We start from the raw sequence: 16,645 nt of genomic DNA on the forward strand, positions 1-16,645 counted from the left end.
TAAGGTTAATATTCTGGATAAAGGTCAAATAAATCAACATTCTGTCAAACACAGAGGATGTTGAATTTTTAAAAACATCTCTAACACAAGTTAGTCCTTGTTTCGGACTTTCCCTCTCCCTTGTCTCCTGCATCCACACCTCCAACAAGTGTGAGGAGCTCATGGAGCTTATTTGTCACTAAGATTGAGACAATCTTGAGAATCTTGAGACAATTGAGATCAGCTGCCTCTCCTGCTTCTCTCCCTCCCATGAGTACATCCTTGTCCCTGACATCCTTGCAATTCGCATCCAATCTCCGACAACTCTTCCGTCTCCAAAATCATGCTTATCTCCCAAATCCACGCACAATGGTCCTGGAACTTAGGGGTAAAATGACATTGTGAAAGGATTGTTCACCGGCTGAATTGTCACGTTCTTACTGACAAGATGGAGTTTAAATGTTCTGTGTATGGGAAGAAAAAATAATTGTTCACACCGCCTACTGAGACTCCAGTGAGTTCACATCTAAATGTAGGTGGTTTTACTGCAGTTATTTACACCTGGGACAGTATTATGGCAGAGTACCCATGCACTTTGTTTGTCATACCAATTGACTGAATAATTTTATATTTTGGTCTTGGGCTTCGTTCGTCATCGGATCACAAAACATAAGTTTCTATTCAAAAAAACGACCTCTCAATGGCAGCCTGGTTACCCAGCCTTCAACAGGGGCCAGAATGTGCCCTCTCCTCACAACAGGAGCTCCCTACACATGCGTATTAGGGTGTGTGCTTGGAGCATGCGCACTGCGGCCCGTTTCATGAGCATGCGCAGTACTGGTCTGTGACTGGAGCTGCTCAGAGTGGGTGAGAGGATGTAGAGTGGAGCAAACTAACAGAGTTAGTGGGTGTGTGAGGAGGAATGGAGCCAGCGGAGTGGGCAGGGACGCTTCATAAAGACACAGTGCAGTCCGCAGACCCCAAATAACAAGGTACCGGTCTTGTGTTTGCGGAGAACGGACCGAAAAAGTCTGGATTTCTCCCTTCTCCAGGCCCGGGGTAACGGCCGCCATCTTTATAGGGGACAACGTGCAGCAGGGCGCATGCGCGGTAATCCTGGTCCAGGTAGCAGGAGGAGAGAATGTTGTGAATTTCTATCCTGGACTGATTGGGATGGACTTTGGAAACTCCTTTTACAGGGGGTTAGAAGAGGAACATTCACAGACGGTTGAGATCTGACAGAGTCACTCAATTCATCAGGACCTGGATCCTACTTTTTTAATGCTCTGTACAAACCGTTTCCCAAACCTGCCATACTCAGTCCAGGATAGAAATTCAGGGCCTGGATTCTATCGGCCTCTGAGTGTAAGCATTGAGTTCCAGGTCATTACCACTCACTGTGCAAACATTTCTTTCTCACATCCCCCTGTATATCTTACCCAAAATTTTAAATCTGTGACCCGTAATCCTTTCACAATCTGCTACTGTGAACAGCTTTTCTTTAACTACTTTATGTAAACCTTTCATAATTTTGTGCACCTTTTGTTAAAACCTCCCTCAATCTACTTTGCTCCAAGGAGAACAATCCCAGTTTCTCCAACCTAACCTTGCAACTAAAATCCCTCATCCCTCGACCCATTCTGGTAAATCTCCTCTGCCCCCTCTCAAGGACCCTCCCATCCTTCATAATATGTGGTGATCACTGGTTTGCACAGATCCAAATGTTCTGTGTCCGTGTCTGTGACATCATCACACATCGACAATTACACTGTGACATCATCACACATCAACAATTACACTGTGACATCATCACACATCGATAATTACACTGTGACATCATCACACATCGATAATTACACTGTGACATCATCACACATCGATAATTACACTGTGACATCATCACACATCGATAATTACATGGTGACATCACCCAGCTCCCCGGGTATTTCCTCAACTGGGAGATTTTTCTCTGACTCCAGGTGCTCCTGATATCTTTCCAGCTGCAGGATCCAGCAGGAGATTTTAAATTTGGAAACTGAAATTGTTTCAGAGTTGAGTATTTTTGACCATTCATCTACAATTTTGGAGCTTTTAGTTCTCTGCTCTGTTATCTTTTAGAGGTTCCATCGCTCTGGGGCTGGTGTGACTCCTTTACTGTGGATCTGAATCCATGTCCATCTTTTGCTCTGTTTCACCTCTGCCCTCCCTGATCACGTTTCTGCCATTGTCTAACTCCCTCTGTCTCTAATACTGGGTGCATTTTAGCTGTGTTTGGCATTTAACTGTTACTTCTGCTGATTGTGTCCAAATAAGGTTTCCTCTACTGCCCATCCCCAGACCATGTGCTGCTTTCTTACCAGCTTTATCTTCCCACAGTATCTTTCACAGTCAGGAATTGTTTTTCCTGTGCTATAATCCATTTCTCTTCCACTTCTGAGCTTATATTGACCATCAAATTCTGCACCATTTTTATTCCCTGTAATCCATTCTGCACACCCTGAAATGTTAACTCTGTTTCTCTCTCCACAGATACTGCCTGATCTGCTAAGTATTTCCAGCATTTTCTCTTTTTATTTCAGATTTCCAGCAGCTGCAGTATTTTGCTATTATTTTATTGCAGGTGTTGCTCACAGAACCGAGTCTAGAAACACAGACGGACCAATTAAGAGCCGGTTTGTATCAGGGTGGGTGTTGGTTACAGAAGTTGGTCCCTGGCCTCCAGTGTAGGTCCTTTCTCATCGTGTCATAGAATCATTGAATGATTACAATACAGATGGAGGCCATTTAGCACATTGTGCACATGCTGGCTCTCTGCAAGAGCAAGTCAGCTAGTCCCACTCCACTGCCCTTTCACTAACACAACCAGCAAATATTGCCAATCCCCAGTTGCCTGTGGAGAAGATGATGTTTGACCTTCTTGCACCGCTGCAGTCTGTGTGGTGAAGGTGCTCCCACAATGCTGTTAGGTAAGGAGTTACAGGTTATTCACCCAGCGATGATGAAGGAACAGTGCTATATGTCCAAATCAACAACAGCACTTTGTGTTTATATAACACCTTTAACGTAATAAAACTTTCCAAGGCATTTCAAAGAACAGTATGCGTTTATAAAAAGCATTAGTGATTAGGAATGTACAGTCAAAGCTCTCTGCTGTTGACTGAGTTCTGAATTGGCTGGTTGATGGACACTGTAACCAGGTCAGTCTGAGTTTCCTCGCGGTGAGTCTGCAGTGGTGACTTGAGTCTGAGGAGGACGAGAGATTAACCCTATGAAGACAGAGTAAAACAGAACAACTGCGCTTGCACAACGGCAGCAAACACAGCCTTTAAAATAAGGATGAGAATTTTATAATTTAGCTTCTCCTTAACCCGGAGCCATAAGACCATAAGACATAGGAGCAGAAATTAGGCCATTCGGCCCATCGAGTCTGCTCCGCCATTCAATCATGGCTGATAAGTTTCTCAACCCCATTCTCCCACCTTCTCCCCGTATCCTTTGATCCCCTTCCCAATCAAGACCCTATCTATCTCGGTCTTAAATACACTCAATGACCTGGCCTCCACAGCCTTCTGTGGCAATGAATTCCATAGATTCACCACTCTCTGGCTAAAGAAGTTTCTCCTCATCTCTGTTCTAAAAGGTCTTCCCTTTACTCTGAGGCTGTGCCCTCGGGTCCTAGTCTCTCCTACTAATGGAAACATCTTCCCCACGTCCACTCTATCCAGGCCTTTCAGTATTCTGTCAGTTTCAATCAGATCCCCCCTCATCCTTCTAAACTCCATCGAGTATAGACCCAGAGTCCTCAAACGTTCCTCATATGTTAAGCCTTTCATTCCTGGGATCGTTCTCGTGAACCTCCTCTGGACCCTCTCCAGAGCCAGCACATCCTTCCTGAGATACCGGGCCCAAAATTGCTCATAATATTCTAAATGTGGTCTGACCAGAGCCTTATAAAGCCTCAGCAGCACATCCCTGCTTTTATATTCTAGTCCTCTCGAAATAAATGCCAACATTGCATTTGCCTTCCTAACTACCGACTCAACCTGCAAGTTAACCTTCAGAGAATCCTGGACTAGGACTCCCAAGTCCCTTTGCACTCCAGATTTCTGAATTCTCTCCCCATTTAGAAAATAGTCTATGCCTCTATTCTTCCTACCAAAGTGCATGACCTCACACTTCCCCACGTTGTATTCCATCTGCCACTTCTTTGCCCATTCTCCTAACCTGTCCAAATCCTTCTGCAGCCTCCCCACTTCCTCAATACTACCTGTCCCTCCACCTATCTTTGTATCATCTGCAAACTTAGCCAGGGTGTCCTTCATCTAGATCATTAATGTATAAAGTGAAAAGTTGTGGTCCCAACACTGACCCCTGCGGAACTCCACCAGTCACCGGCTGCCATCCTGAGAAGGACCCCCTTATCCCTACTCTCTGCCTCCTGCCAGACAGCCAATCTTCTATCCATGCTAGTACCTTGCCTCTAACACCATGGGCTCTTATCTTACTGAGCAGCCTCCTGTGCGGCACCTTGTCAAAGGCCTTCTGGAAGTCCAAGTAGATAACATCCATTGGCTCTCCTTTGTCTAACCTACTCGTTACCTCCTCGAAGAAGTCTAACAGATTTGTCTGAGCCTGTGTAGATCAGTGAACACAGGAGTGATGGGTGAACAAGACTTGGTGTGAGTAAGCACACGGGCAGCAGAGTTTTGGATGACCTCAAGATTACAGGGAGGGTGAATGTGGGAGGCCAGCCGGGAGTGTGTTAGGATAGTTAAGTCTAGAGGTAACAAAGGAATGGATGAGAGTTTCAGCAGCAGATGAGCTGAGACTGGGGTGGAGTCGGGCGATGTTACTGAGGTGGAAATAGGCGGTCTTGGTGATGATGTGGTTGGAAGCTCATCTTGGGGTGAAATATTTCACTATGGTTGTGAACAGTCTGTTTCAGCCTCAGACAGTTGTCAGCGTGAGGTGCAGAGTCAGTGTGTGGGGAGTGCAGTTTGTAGTGGGGACTGAAGACAATGGCTTCAATCTTCCCATTATTTAAATGGAGTAATTTTCTGCTCATCCAGTACTGGATGTCAGACAAGTCAGGACGGTGTGTGACTTGGAGGGGAACTTGGAGGTGATGGTCTTCACATACACCTGCTATCCTGGTCCTTCTAGGGGGTGGAGGTTGAGGGTTTGGGAGATTCTGTCAGGGTTCTCCTGCATCTCTCTCACTCTTTCTCCCTCCTCCCCTAGAAGGCGGAATCTTGTGTAGGCCCAGACCGGGTGACAGGTTCCCTTCCCTGAAGGAAATTAGTGAACCAGTTGGGTTTTTCTGACAATCCAGCAGTTTTCATGGTCACTTTTAACTCGTGCCAGCCCCACAAATTCCCAGATTCATTTAGCTCAATTTCACAACCTGCCTTTGTGTTTTTGTGGGTTCTCTCTCACTCCCTTTTTTCTGTTTTAAATCAATTTCACAGGGTAATAGAAGGGGAAGGTTTGCTGTCGGGAAACTCACACCAAGACCTGAGAGAGTCACTTGATTCATCAGGACCTGAATATTATCAGCCTTTGAACATGGAAGCAGAAAGTGCTGCTCACACTGGGGAGAAACCGTGTAAGTGCGGGGACTGTGGGAAGGGATTCAATTACCCATCTGACCTGGAAACTCACCGACACACTCACACTGGGGAGAAGCCATTCACCTGCCCTGAGTGTGGGAAGGGATTTACTCAGTCATGCACTCTGCTGACACACCAGAGAGTTCACACTGGGGAGAGACCATTCACCTGCTCTGACTGTGGGATGGGATTCATTACTTCAACAAACCTGCAGACACACCAGCAAATTCACAATGGAGAGAGACCATTCACCTGCTCAAAATGTGGCAAGGGATTCACTCGATCATTCGACCTGCTGACACACCAGCGTGTTCACACTGGGGAGAGACCGTACACCCGCTCTGAGTGTAGGAAGGGATTCACTAGGTCATCCCACCTACTGAGACATCATCTGGTTTACTCAGACCAGAGACAGTTTACATGCTCAGTCTGCGGGAAGTGCTATAAAAGTTACCAGGACCTGATCTTACATCAACGTGTTCACACTGACGAGAGACCATTCAGGTGCTCTCACTGCAGGACTGGGTTCAGGCGATCATCTGACCTCATTGTACATCAGCGCAGTCACACAGGGGAGAGGCCATTCACCTGTTCCATGTGTGGGAAGGGATTCACTCAGTCATCCAACCTGCTGAGATACCAGTGAATTCACACTGGGGAAGGGGCTGCTCATTTGCCCTGACTGTAGGAAGGGATTCATTAATTGAACCTACCCACCTTAACACCACCGAGTTCACACTGGGGAGAGACCAGTCAGCTGGTCTGTGTGTGGAAAGGGATTCACTCAGTCATTTGTGCTGCTGAGACACCAGCGAGTTGACAAGTAACAGCAAAATCCAATCACTGTAGTTAATCACATCCTGGCTGGAACCATGTTTATTGGGTTCTGTTTCTGCTGATGTTAATAAACTCCAGCCCTGTTATAGAGACTAATATTGTTGATACAAATCAATTAAATCAACTTGGTGTGAAATACAAGGTGTGTTGAATCTTTTTAATATCTCCAATACTCTGCTTCTCCCCTGTCATCTCCATCCTCACCTCCAACAACAAGTGTGAGGAGCTCATGGAGCTTCTTTGTCACTAAGATTGAGACAATCTGATCAGCTGCCTCTGCTGCTTCCCTCCCTCCCAATAACCCACTAGGCCAAACTGTCTCTAAAGTTCCCTCTTGTCTGAGCCCTGAACCCACATTTTTCTCCAGTTTCTCTCCCATCTCCCCTCATACCCTCTCAGTGCTCATCTTGACCATGAGGCCCTCCTTCTGCTCCCTTGACCTTATTCTCAATAAACTGCTGATTATCCAACTTCCCCATGTTCGCTGATATTGTTAATGTTTCTCTTTCTCCTGGTAATGTACCTTTTATCATCAAATCTATCATCATCACCCATCCTAAGAATAGCTCTTGACCTGACCATCTTTTCAAACTACTGCCCCATCTCCAACTTCCATTTCTTCTCCAAGGTCCTTGTACTTGGTGTCCCCCAAGGATCTATCCTTGGCCCCTCCTATTTCTCATCTACATGCTGCCACTCGGTGACATCATCCAAAAGCACCGTGTAAGTTTTCACATGTACACTGACATTGCCCAGCTCTACCTCACCACCATCCCTCTCCATTCCTCCACTGTTACTAAATGATCAAACTGCTTATCCCAAATCCAGTACTGGATGAGCAGAAATTTCCTCCAATTAAAAATTGGGAATACCATAGCCATTGTCTTCGGTCACCGCTACAAATTCTGTTCCCTAACTACTGAGTCCATCCCTCTCCCGGGGAACTGTCTGCAGCTGAACCACACTGTTCACAATCTCGGTCTTTTATCTGACCCCAAGATGAGTTTCTAACCACATATCCACACCATCACTAACACCAGATATTTCAATCTCCATAATGTCACCTGTCCCCATCCCACCCCCTGCTCATCTGCTGCTCAAACCCTCATCCATGTACGTGTTACCTTTAGACTTGACAATTCCAATACATTCCTGGCCGGCCTCTCACATTCACCCCACCCCCACACGGAAACGTGAGATCATCCAAAACCCTGCTCCCCATGTGCTTTCTCATGCCAAGTCCTGTTCACCCTTCACCCCTGTAGCCATTGACCTAAATTGGCTCCTGTTCAAGCAATGCCTCAATTTTAAAATTCGTAACCTTTTTCACAAATCCTTCCATGGCCACGTCCCTCCCTATCTCTGTAACATCCAGTCGCACAACCCTCTGAGATATCTGTGCTATCTCATCCCGTACTCTTTAGCATCCCTGATTTTAATTACTTCATCACTGGTGGCCGTGCCGAGGTGCAAAGTTCCGGAATTTCCTCCCGAAACCCGTCCTGCCCTCTCTCCTGATTAAAGATGCTTGTTAATATCTGCCTCTCCAATCAAGGTTCTGTCCATTTACCCTAATATCGACCCATGTCACTCGATGTCAAATGTTTCTTTATGAAAGTCCTGTTAAGTACCTTGGCACGTTTTGTTACATTAAAGGTATTATATAAATACAAGTTGTTTCTGTTTCATAACAGCCAGTTTGTGCACAGTAAGATTCCATAAACAGCAATCAGACTAACTGATTAATCTAGTATTTTTTGGTGGTGTTAGTTAAAAGCACGAATGTTGGTCCCACTGCACCAGGAGAACTCCCCTGTGGACAGGATGTGGAGTTGTTGAGCTCTCCTGAGCTGAGAGTGGAGCTGAATGAGCTGTCGGGCCTGCAGTGTGCCTTGAAGAACCGCTGTCTGGGATCTTTCCTCTTAATTCACTGACTCCCAGCTGAAGTTGTTGCTGCAGTTAAATAGTTAACTTTGAACATTGATCCCAATTTAACCTTTGGAGCAAAATCTACAACTTTAAATCGGCTGCAGAAGAGAAAGAAATTTTTTCTGTTCATTTAGCATCTTTCACACCCTCAGAACATCCCAAAGTGATTCACAGTCAATGATATTTTTTGGAAGTAAGAAAGAGGAAAAGCAGAATAAACTAAATGGTACAATTTTAAACAGAGTGACCTGGGAGTGTATGTACACAAATATTTATATGTGACAGAACAGAATGTTATTATCTATTGCGAGGGGAATTGAATTCAAAAGTAGGGAGGTTATGCTCTAGTGCACTAGTGAGACCACATTTGGATTACTGTGTAGAGTATTGGTCACCTTATTTAAGGAAAGATGTAAACGTGTTGGAAGCAGTTCAGAGAAGGTTTACCAAGCTAATACCTGGAATGGGGGGATGTCTTGTGCGGAGAGGTCGGACAGACTAGGCTTGTATCCGCTGCAGTTTAGAAGATTAAGAGGCGACTTGATTGAAACATATAAGATCCTGAGGGGTCTTGACAGGGTGGATGTGGAGAGGATGTTTCTTCATATGGGAGAATCTATAACTAGGGGTCAGTGTTTAAAAATAAGGGGTCGCCCATTTAAAACAGAGATGAGGCGATTTTTTTTAACTCAGGTGATTGTGAATCTTTGGAACTCTCTTCCTCAAAAGGGTGGTGGAAGCAGAGCCTTTGAATATTTTTAAGGCAGAGGTGGGTAGATTCTTGGTAAACAGGGGGGTGATTGGTTATCAGCGGTAGGTGTGATGCAAACATCAGGTTACCATCAGATCACCCATGATCTTATTGAATGGCAGAGCAGGCTCAAGGGGCTGAATGGCCGACTCCTGCTCCTTGTTTGTATGAAATAGAGGATGGTGAATAACAGCTCGAAACCACAGTCCTCCCTCCCACTGAGATACTGATCCTTCCAACATAGAGGAATTTGGGGCAAGAGTGGCTTTGATGCTCAGATTTGCTCTGTCTCTATATGATCAGGTTGATTGAGAAGCACTGGGGAAGGTGCGAGGAAGATTTTTTGGAATTTTGCCAGAACTGGAAAGTTATGTCAATCCACAGAGATTGAACCGGTTGAAAAAAGGTTTTGTTGAGGAAAATGAGTGAGGGATGACCTGACTGAGGCCTTTAAGATAATGAGAAGGTTTGACAGGGTAGACAAGTGGAAGATGTTTCCACTTGCGAATGAATGAGAATAAACATGTTAGTCACAAATAAATCTAATATCCATTTCATAAGCAACATCATTAACCAGAAATAAAGCAGAAAATGCTAGAACCATTCGGCACATCTAGGAGCATCTGTGAATTGAGAAACAGTATTAACTTTTCAAGTCTGTTCACTGATGCAGTGCAATTGTGATGTACAGTCATAGCCTATGTTTAGCTCTCCACAGACACTATCAGATCTGATGAAAATTCCAGCATTTTCTGTTTTTATTTCAGATTTACAGCACCAGATTTTCTCCAACTGTAGTCGGTTAAGAATGTAGAACTCATGATCAAAAGAGCTTGAGATCCCAGTCTGAGCTAGAAACTTATGGGCAAAATCATACCATGAAAAGATCATTCACCGGCTGAATTGCTGGCAGTATGGAGTTTAAATGTTCTGTGCATGGGAAGAAAAGCCATTTGTTCACACCGCCTGCTGAGGCTCCAGTGAGTTAAGATCTAACTGTAGGAGTTTGTTCTGCTGTTCATTACATCCAGGAGAGAATTATGGTGGAGTCATATTGAATTGAATTAATAATTTTATAAAAAAAACAAAAATACCTGGAAAAACTCAGCAGGTCTGACAGCATCTGCAGAGAGGAACACAGTTAACATTTCGAGTCCGGATGCCTCTTCAACAGAACTAATTGTTATATTTTTCCTTAGTTTTGTTGAAGAGTCATACGGACTCGAAACGTTAACTGTGTTCCTCTCCGCAGATGCTGTCAGACCTGCTGAGTTTTTCCAGGTATTTTTGTTTTTTAGTTTTGGATTTCCAGCACCCGCAGGTTTTGCTTTTATAATAATTTTATATCTTGGCCCTGTGGCTCCATTCGTGATCGGATCACAAATCATAATTTTCTATTTAACAAAGGAGGTTTTCAATGGCGGCGGACTTACCCAGCATTCAAAGGGAGGCAGGATGTGCCCTAACCTCACTGCGAGCGCCTCGCGCAGGCGCGGTACCGCTCATTGGTTGGAACATGCGCCTTGCAGACTCCGACTGGAGCATGCGCAGTGCGGTCTGTACCTGGAGCTGTTCGAAGGGGCTGAGAAATGACGAACACGAGCGAGTAAGTGGAGCCGGTGAGTGGGGAGGAATGGAGGCAGCAGAATGGGCGGGGAGGCTTCATGAACATCCAGCGAAGGCCCGAAACTGCGAAATGAAGCGACCAGTCCCGCGGTTGCACCGAACGGGACGACGACAAAAACTGTGGCCCGAGTCTCCGCTCGGAGTCAGGCCCGGGGTAACGGCCGCTATCTTTCTCAGGGCAATGTGCAACAGGGCGCATGCGCGGTCATCCTGGTCCAGGTAGCAGGAGGAGAGAATGTTGTGAATTTCTATCCTGGACTGACAGGGATGGATTTTGGAAACTCCTCTTACAGGGGGTTAGAAGGGGAGGATTTACACACAGCAAACTCAAACCAAGAGGAATGTTTGCCTCTTCTCAATATCCATCCTGAACTGATAGTAATGGATTTTGTAAATTTCTCTTACGAGTTCCAAGGAGTGGAAAATTGAGAAACGGGAAACTCAAACCAAAATCACATCAAGATCTGACAGAGTTAGAAATTCACAGCAATCTCTCTTCCTGCCCGCTGGGCAAGGATGACCATGCATGTGCCCTACTGCACATTTCCCCCAATAAAGATGTCGGCTGCTTGGTTTCATCTCAAAAATAGCCTGAAATGAATACTTTATTTGAAGTTATAAAGTAAAGCAAACTGATTTTCAGAATATTAAACTTCAGCCCAGTTACAAGGATTATTAACATCAGCAGAAACAGACCCAAACTGTCAGAAAGAACATGGTTCAGTCCTGGATGTGATTAACAGCAGCAAAAACAGCAGAATCCCACCCCTGCTGTCACTTGTGAACTCGCTGGTTTCTCAGCAGTTGGACTACCAATTAAATCCCTTCTCATACACGGAGAAGGTGAGTGGCCTCTCCCCAGTGTGAACTCCCTGGTCTATGTCTTGGAGATAATGGTTTTCCCATGTACCAGCTGCTCTTGTCCTTCCAGGTGGTGAGGAGTGTGGGTTTGGCAGAATCTGTCAACATTCTTGTTGAGTTGCAGTTGGATGAAGTCCAGCTTGTTTTCCTCCATTGCTCTCTCTCCTTCTCTCATGTTCTCTCTCTCTATCTCTTCTCACAGATCACAGAGTCTTGTATAGGCCCAGACCGAGTGGCAGGTTCCCTTCCCTGAAGGACATTAGTGAACCAGTTGGGTTTTTATGACAATCCAGCAGTTTTCATGGTCACTTTTTCCTCGTGCCAGCCCCACAAATTACCAGATTCATTCAGCTCAATTTCACAACCTGCCTTTGTGTTTTTGTGGGTTCTCTCTCACTCCCTTTTTTCTGTTTTAAATCAATTTCACAGGGTATCAGAAGGGGAGGATTTGCAGTCGGGAAACTCAAACCAAACATCAGATAAGACCGGACAGATGCATTCTATTCATTTGGATCAGAATATCATTGGATTTTGAACATGGAAGTAAAAGGCACCGTTCACAGTGGGGAGAAACCGTACACGTGTTGTGTGTGTGGACGAGGCTTCTGTCAATCATCTGGCCTGTCAAAATATAAACGCAGTCACACTGGAGAGAAGCTGTGGAAATGTGGGGACTGTGGGAAGGGATTCAATTACCCATCTGACCTGGAAACTCATCGGCGCAGTCACACAGGGGAGAGGCCATTCACCTGCTTGCAGTGTGGGAAGGGATTCACTCAGTCATCTGACCTGCTGAAACATCAGCGAGTTCACACTGGAGAGAGACCATTTACCTGCTCCGAGTGTGGGAACAGATTCACTGAGTCATCCACCCTGTTGAAACACCAGCGAGTTCACACTGGGGAGAGACCATTCACCTGCTTGGAGTGTGGGAAGGAATTCACTACGTCATCCCATCTGTTGAGACACCAGCGGGTTCACACTGGGGAGAGACCGTTTACCTGCTGCGAGTGTGGGAAGCGATTCACTCGGTCATCTGCCCTGCTGAGACACCAGCGAGTTCACAAGTAACTACAGTGAATGGATTTTGCTGTTAATCACATCCAGGACTGAACCATGTTCATTTGGGTCTGTTTCTACTGATGTTAATAAACTCCAACCCAGTTATAGCTGTTAATATTCTGGCCAAAAATCAAATACATTAACTTTGTTTTAAACACCGTGTGTCGAGTCTTTTTAATATCTCCAACACAAGTTAGTTCCTTTTGAAGGGCTCTCCCTCTCCCCTGTCTCCTCCATCCTCACCTCCAACAACAAGTGTGAGGAGCTCATGGAGCTTCTTTGTCATTAAGATTGAGACAATCCGATCAGCTGCCTCTGCTGCTTCCCTCCCTCCCACAAGCCCACCAGGACAAACTGTCTCTAAAATTCCCCCTTGTCCGAGCCCTGAACCCACATCTTTCCTCATTTTCCCTTCCATCTCCCATCATGCCCTCTCAGTGCTCATCTTGTCCATGAGACCCACCTTCTGCTGTACTGACCCCACTCTCACTGAATGACTGACCACCCAACTTCCCCGTATTCACTAATATTGTTAACGGTTCGTTCTCTAAGGTACTGTCCCTCTCCAAATATCCAATCATCACCCCTTCCTCAAAAAAACAAACGTTTGTACCCACTGTCCTTTGCAAACTACTGCCCCATCTCCAAAATCCCTCTCCTCTCTAAACTGTTGGAAGATGCTGTCACTTCCCAAATAGCGGGATTCTCAGTGTGAACAGGGTGGGATGTGTTTGGAGACAGGATGTCCCAGTTCCCCACCCTGGGATTCTCAGTGTGAACAGGGTGGGATGTGTTTGGAGACAGGATATCCCAGTTCTCCACCCTGGGATTCTCAGTGTGAACAGGGTGGGATGTGTTTGGAGACCGGATGTCCCAGTTCTCCACCCTAGAATTCTCAGTGTGAACAGGGTGGGATGTGTTTGGAGACAGGATGTCCCAGTTTTCCACCTTTAAAGGGACAGAGAGAGGACCAGCTGGGCTGAATGACGCTGCTTTATGACATCACTGCAGTGCCTAGTAACCATTCTCCCTGAGCCCTGCTCATTATGTGCTGGCTTTAGCTCAGTGCTGTTACAGGGAGGGAAACAGGAGGAGGATTCGAGCTGTGTAGAGCTCAGTATTAATGGGGAGAGATACAGGATCAATTTCTACCTTACTGAGTGAGAAAGGTCATTGTCCCGGACACTCCCTGTCCCTCAGTATCTGTATCCGGGGGACAGGCTGATGGGTTTACTCTGTATCTAATCCGTGCTGTGTTTGACTGGAGAGTGTTTGATTCTGACAATGATTGTTCACCTCGATGATGATGAGATAAACCCATCAGCTTCTTCCCTGGACACAGATCCTGAAGGGCAAGGAGTGTCTGTAATATTTTGGACCATGTCCTTGACCCAGCTTTGAACTCCTTGCTCACATCTCCCCTCATCCTGCTTTGTTCTATTGTAAAGACCCCCCAGTTTCTCCAGTCTCTCCTCAATGGAAACAGTTGAATTAAGTTAGAAACTTAAGCAGGAGTTTCACAGCAGACAGGTCACCATGAGAAAACATTTCATTCCACAGTCTGTTGTTATCATCTGGAATACACTGTCTGAAAGTTTGGTGGGTGCAGGTTCAACAGTAATTTTAAAAGGGAATTGGAGAAATGCTTGAAAGAAAACATTGACAGAACCATGGGGAAACAGCAGGGGAGAGAACTATTCAGATAGCTCATCCAAAGAGCTGGCAAAGGCACGATGGGGTGAATGGCCTCATTTTGTACTGTATCTTCTCATCCATGGTATCATCTCTGTGAATCTCTCCTGCACCCTCTCCATGGCCCTGACATCATTCCTGTTGTAAGATGCGAGAATGTGACTCAATATTCTAAATGCAGCCTAATCAATGATTTACAAATTAATTTTGCAGAGAAAATTGGAGTAATAGGTTCAAACAGCATTTTAAACTTTTCCTTCACATTTAAAGATTTGTGTACCTGAACCCCTTGTAACATGGCTAAAAGACATTGAGGTAAAATGCTTGATATAATGTGTATTATGGGATAGAGAAGTTTAGTCTGAGTTCGAAACTCAAACAGGCTCTTCACTGCGGACAGGTCACCATGGCAACACTGATAAGACATTCCATTGCCCAGATTCAGCTCATTGGAAACTCGAATCAGATCAGGGAAAAGGACAGAGTTTGTCTGTTATTAACCACAATATAAACTGAAACCAGAGTGAGGAATAGAGTAGATCAGATTATAATGTGTGATGTTCATACCTATAATAGTGAAACTATCAGAATTAACAGAAATATCAGTGGGCAGGGGAGTTTAAGGAGAATGAGAAAATTCCAGAAGAAAAGTAACTGCTGGGAACCAGGGAATGTGTCCTTGTTATTCACAGATTAGAGAAATTCCAGCTGTCTTTTCTTCACTTCCTGCCAAAACCCAGCAGAGAAGACAAAGAAGAGCCAGGGGCCAGAGCTGGATCACTACAGGGTATAAAAGTGAGGGGATACTGATGTAAGGGGGCAGTCGGGACTGGAGACACCGGAAATCAAACTCAGGGTGCCTGAGGTTCCATTCAGCGGGTTGACCTCATGTAAGTGACTGTGGACACACGGGACTTGCATGTTTACTCTGATTTATGGATCAATATAAGATACGGTAGAGGACAGAGAATCTGCTCAGCTTATATTTCTAAATAAAGTATTAAAGTTGCTGATACTGGACTCTCAAACCCACTGATCATGAAGAGAACGTTTAAGCTGGAATTTTCCACCTTTTTACTGTTCTGATCGTCTACTCCTTTAAACTGTTATTGTACCGAGAGAGAGAGAGAATTAATTTACAGACAAAAAGGAAGCCAGCTCGAGGGGCTGAATGGCCACTCCTGCCCATATTTCTTCTGCACTTCCATCGACTCCTCATTAAGGAAGGTTCTTGAATTGTTACTGTCAGGGCTTCACAGGTTTATTCAGTGTATATATTAGTAAAACCGCGCACTGGGTGATGGTGACTGCGGACTTTAATATGATATCGTCCCCAGCTCAGTGTTCAGATCGATCAGACCCTTCAAATCCAAACTCTCAGCACAATTCATGTACCTCCCTCTTGCCTCAATATATGATCATCAGCTAATGTGATCTTCAACTTGTTCTCATACTACATTGTGATCCAAAAGTTAACAACTCATCCAAATAAGTGAAACTGCAGAGACTCTCTAACTTTAGAATAACTCAATGAATTAAACTGAATTCTTCACAAATACAATGTTTTATCTTTGGGCTAATGGATTCAATGGAACTTCCTATTTCATTATCTTATTGCTCATTCCTCGCTTGTCATTTAATCATTGTTCTATAAGTGAAACATTTAATTCTGAGTCTGTTACAGAATCAAAGACATTCAGGCCCCACTACCCTTGTTGTAAACTCTAATGAGAAAGATATTGTTTCTCAAAGTTATCCTTTCCTTATCATTATTTCACAAGCTCTCAAACTCTCTCACTGAAAAGTTTCAGTTTCAAATGGTGATGTCCTGCTCGAAGCTGCTGGTGCTGTGAGAGTCAATCTAAGTTTAAATCTTCAGGGTCACCATCTTATTGTGACTATGGAGCTCTATAATGAGAATTACTTGAAGATATTACAACATTACAGTTTTAGAGTCATGCTTCCCTCTTTAACAAAGGTTAAAAGTTAAACAAATGATGATTTAAAGTAAAATCGTCAGTGTTATTAGATCAACACCATCAGGTCATTTCAACTGAATTTTAAAACTCTGTTGCTGATATGATTAACCCTTTCCTTAAAGGAATAAAAAAAAACCCTGCACTAACCCTCTCTGTATCTCTGGATTATGACCTCAGCACTGAACACGTCACTCAATTCTCAGACCGTAACTGACCTCATTCCTTCTGGAGGAGAATCCTGTCATCATAGAACTGAATTTGGATTTGTCCAGCCTGAGCATGGGCCTCACTCACATCCTTGCATATTGTCTTCAAATCAG

At 44.7% G+C, this 16,645-nt stretch overlaps 1 long non-coding RNA gene across 1 annotated transcript in view; it reads left to right on the forward strand.

Moving 5' to 3' along the window:
* Nucleotides 1–16,645, forward strand: part of LOC144698290 (uncharacterized) — a 493,807-nt gene that overhangs the window by 427,746 nt on the left and 49,416 nt on the right. The window lies entirely within an intron of this gene.

This window comes from Cetorhinus maximus, chromosome 23, assembly GCF_964194155.1.
Source record: "Cetorhinus maximus chromosome 23, sCetMax3.hap1.1, whole genome shotgun sequence".
Taxonomy (NCBI): Eukaryota; Metazoa; Chordata; class Chondrichthyes; order Lamniformes; family Cetorhinidae; genus Cetorhinus; species Cetorhinus maximus.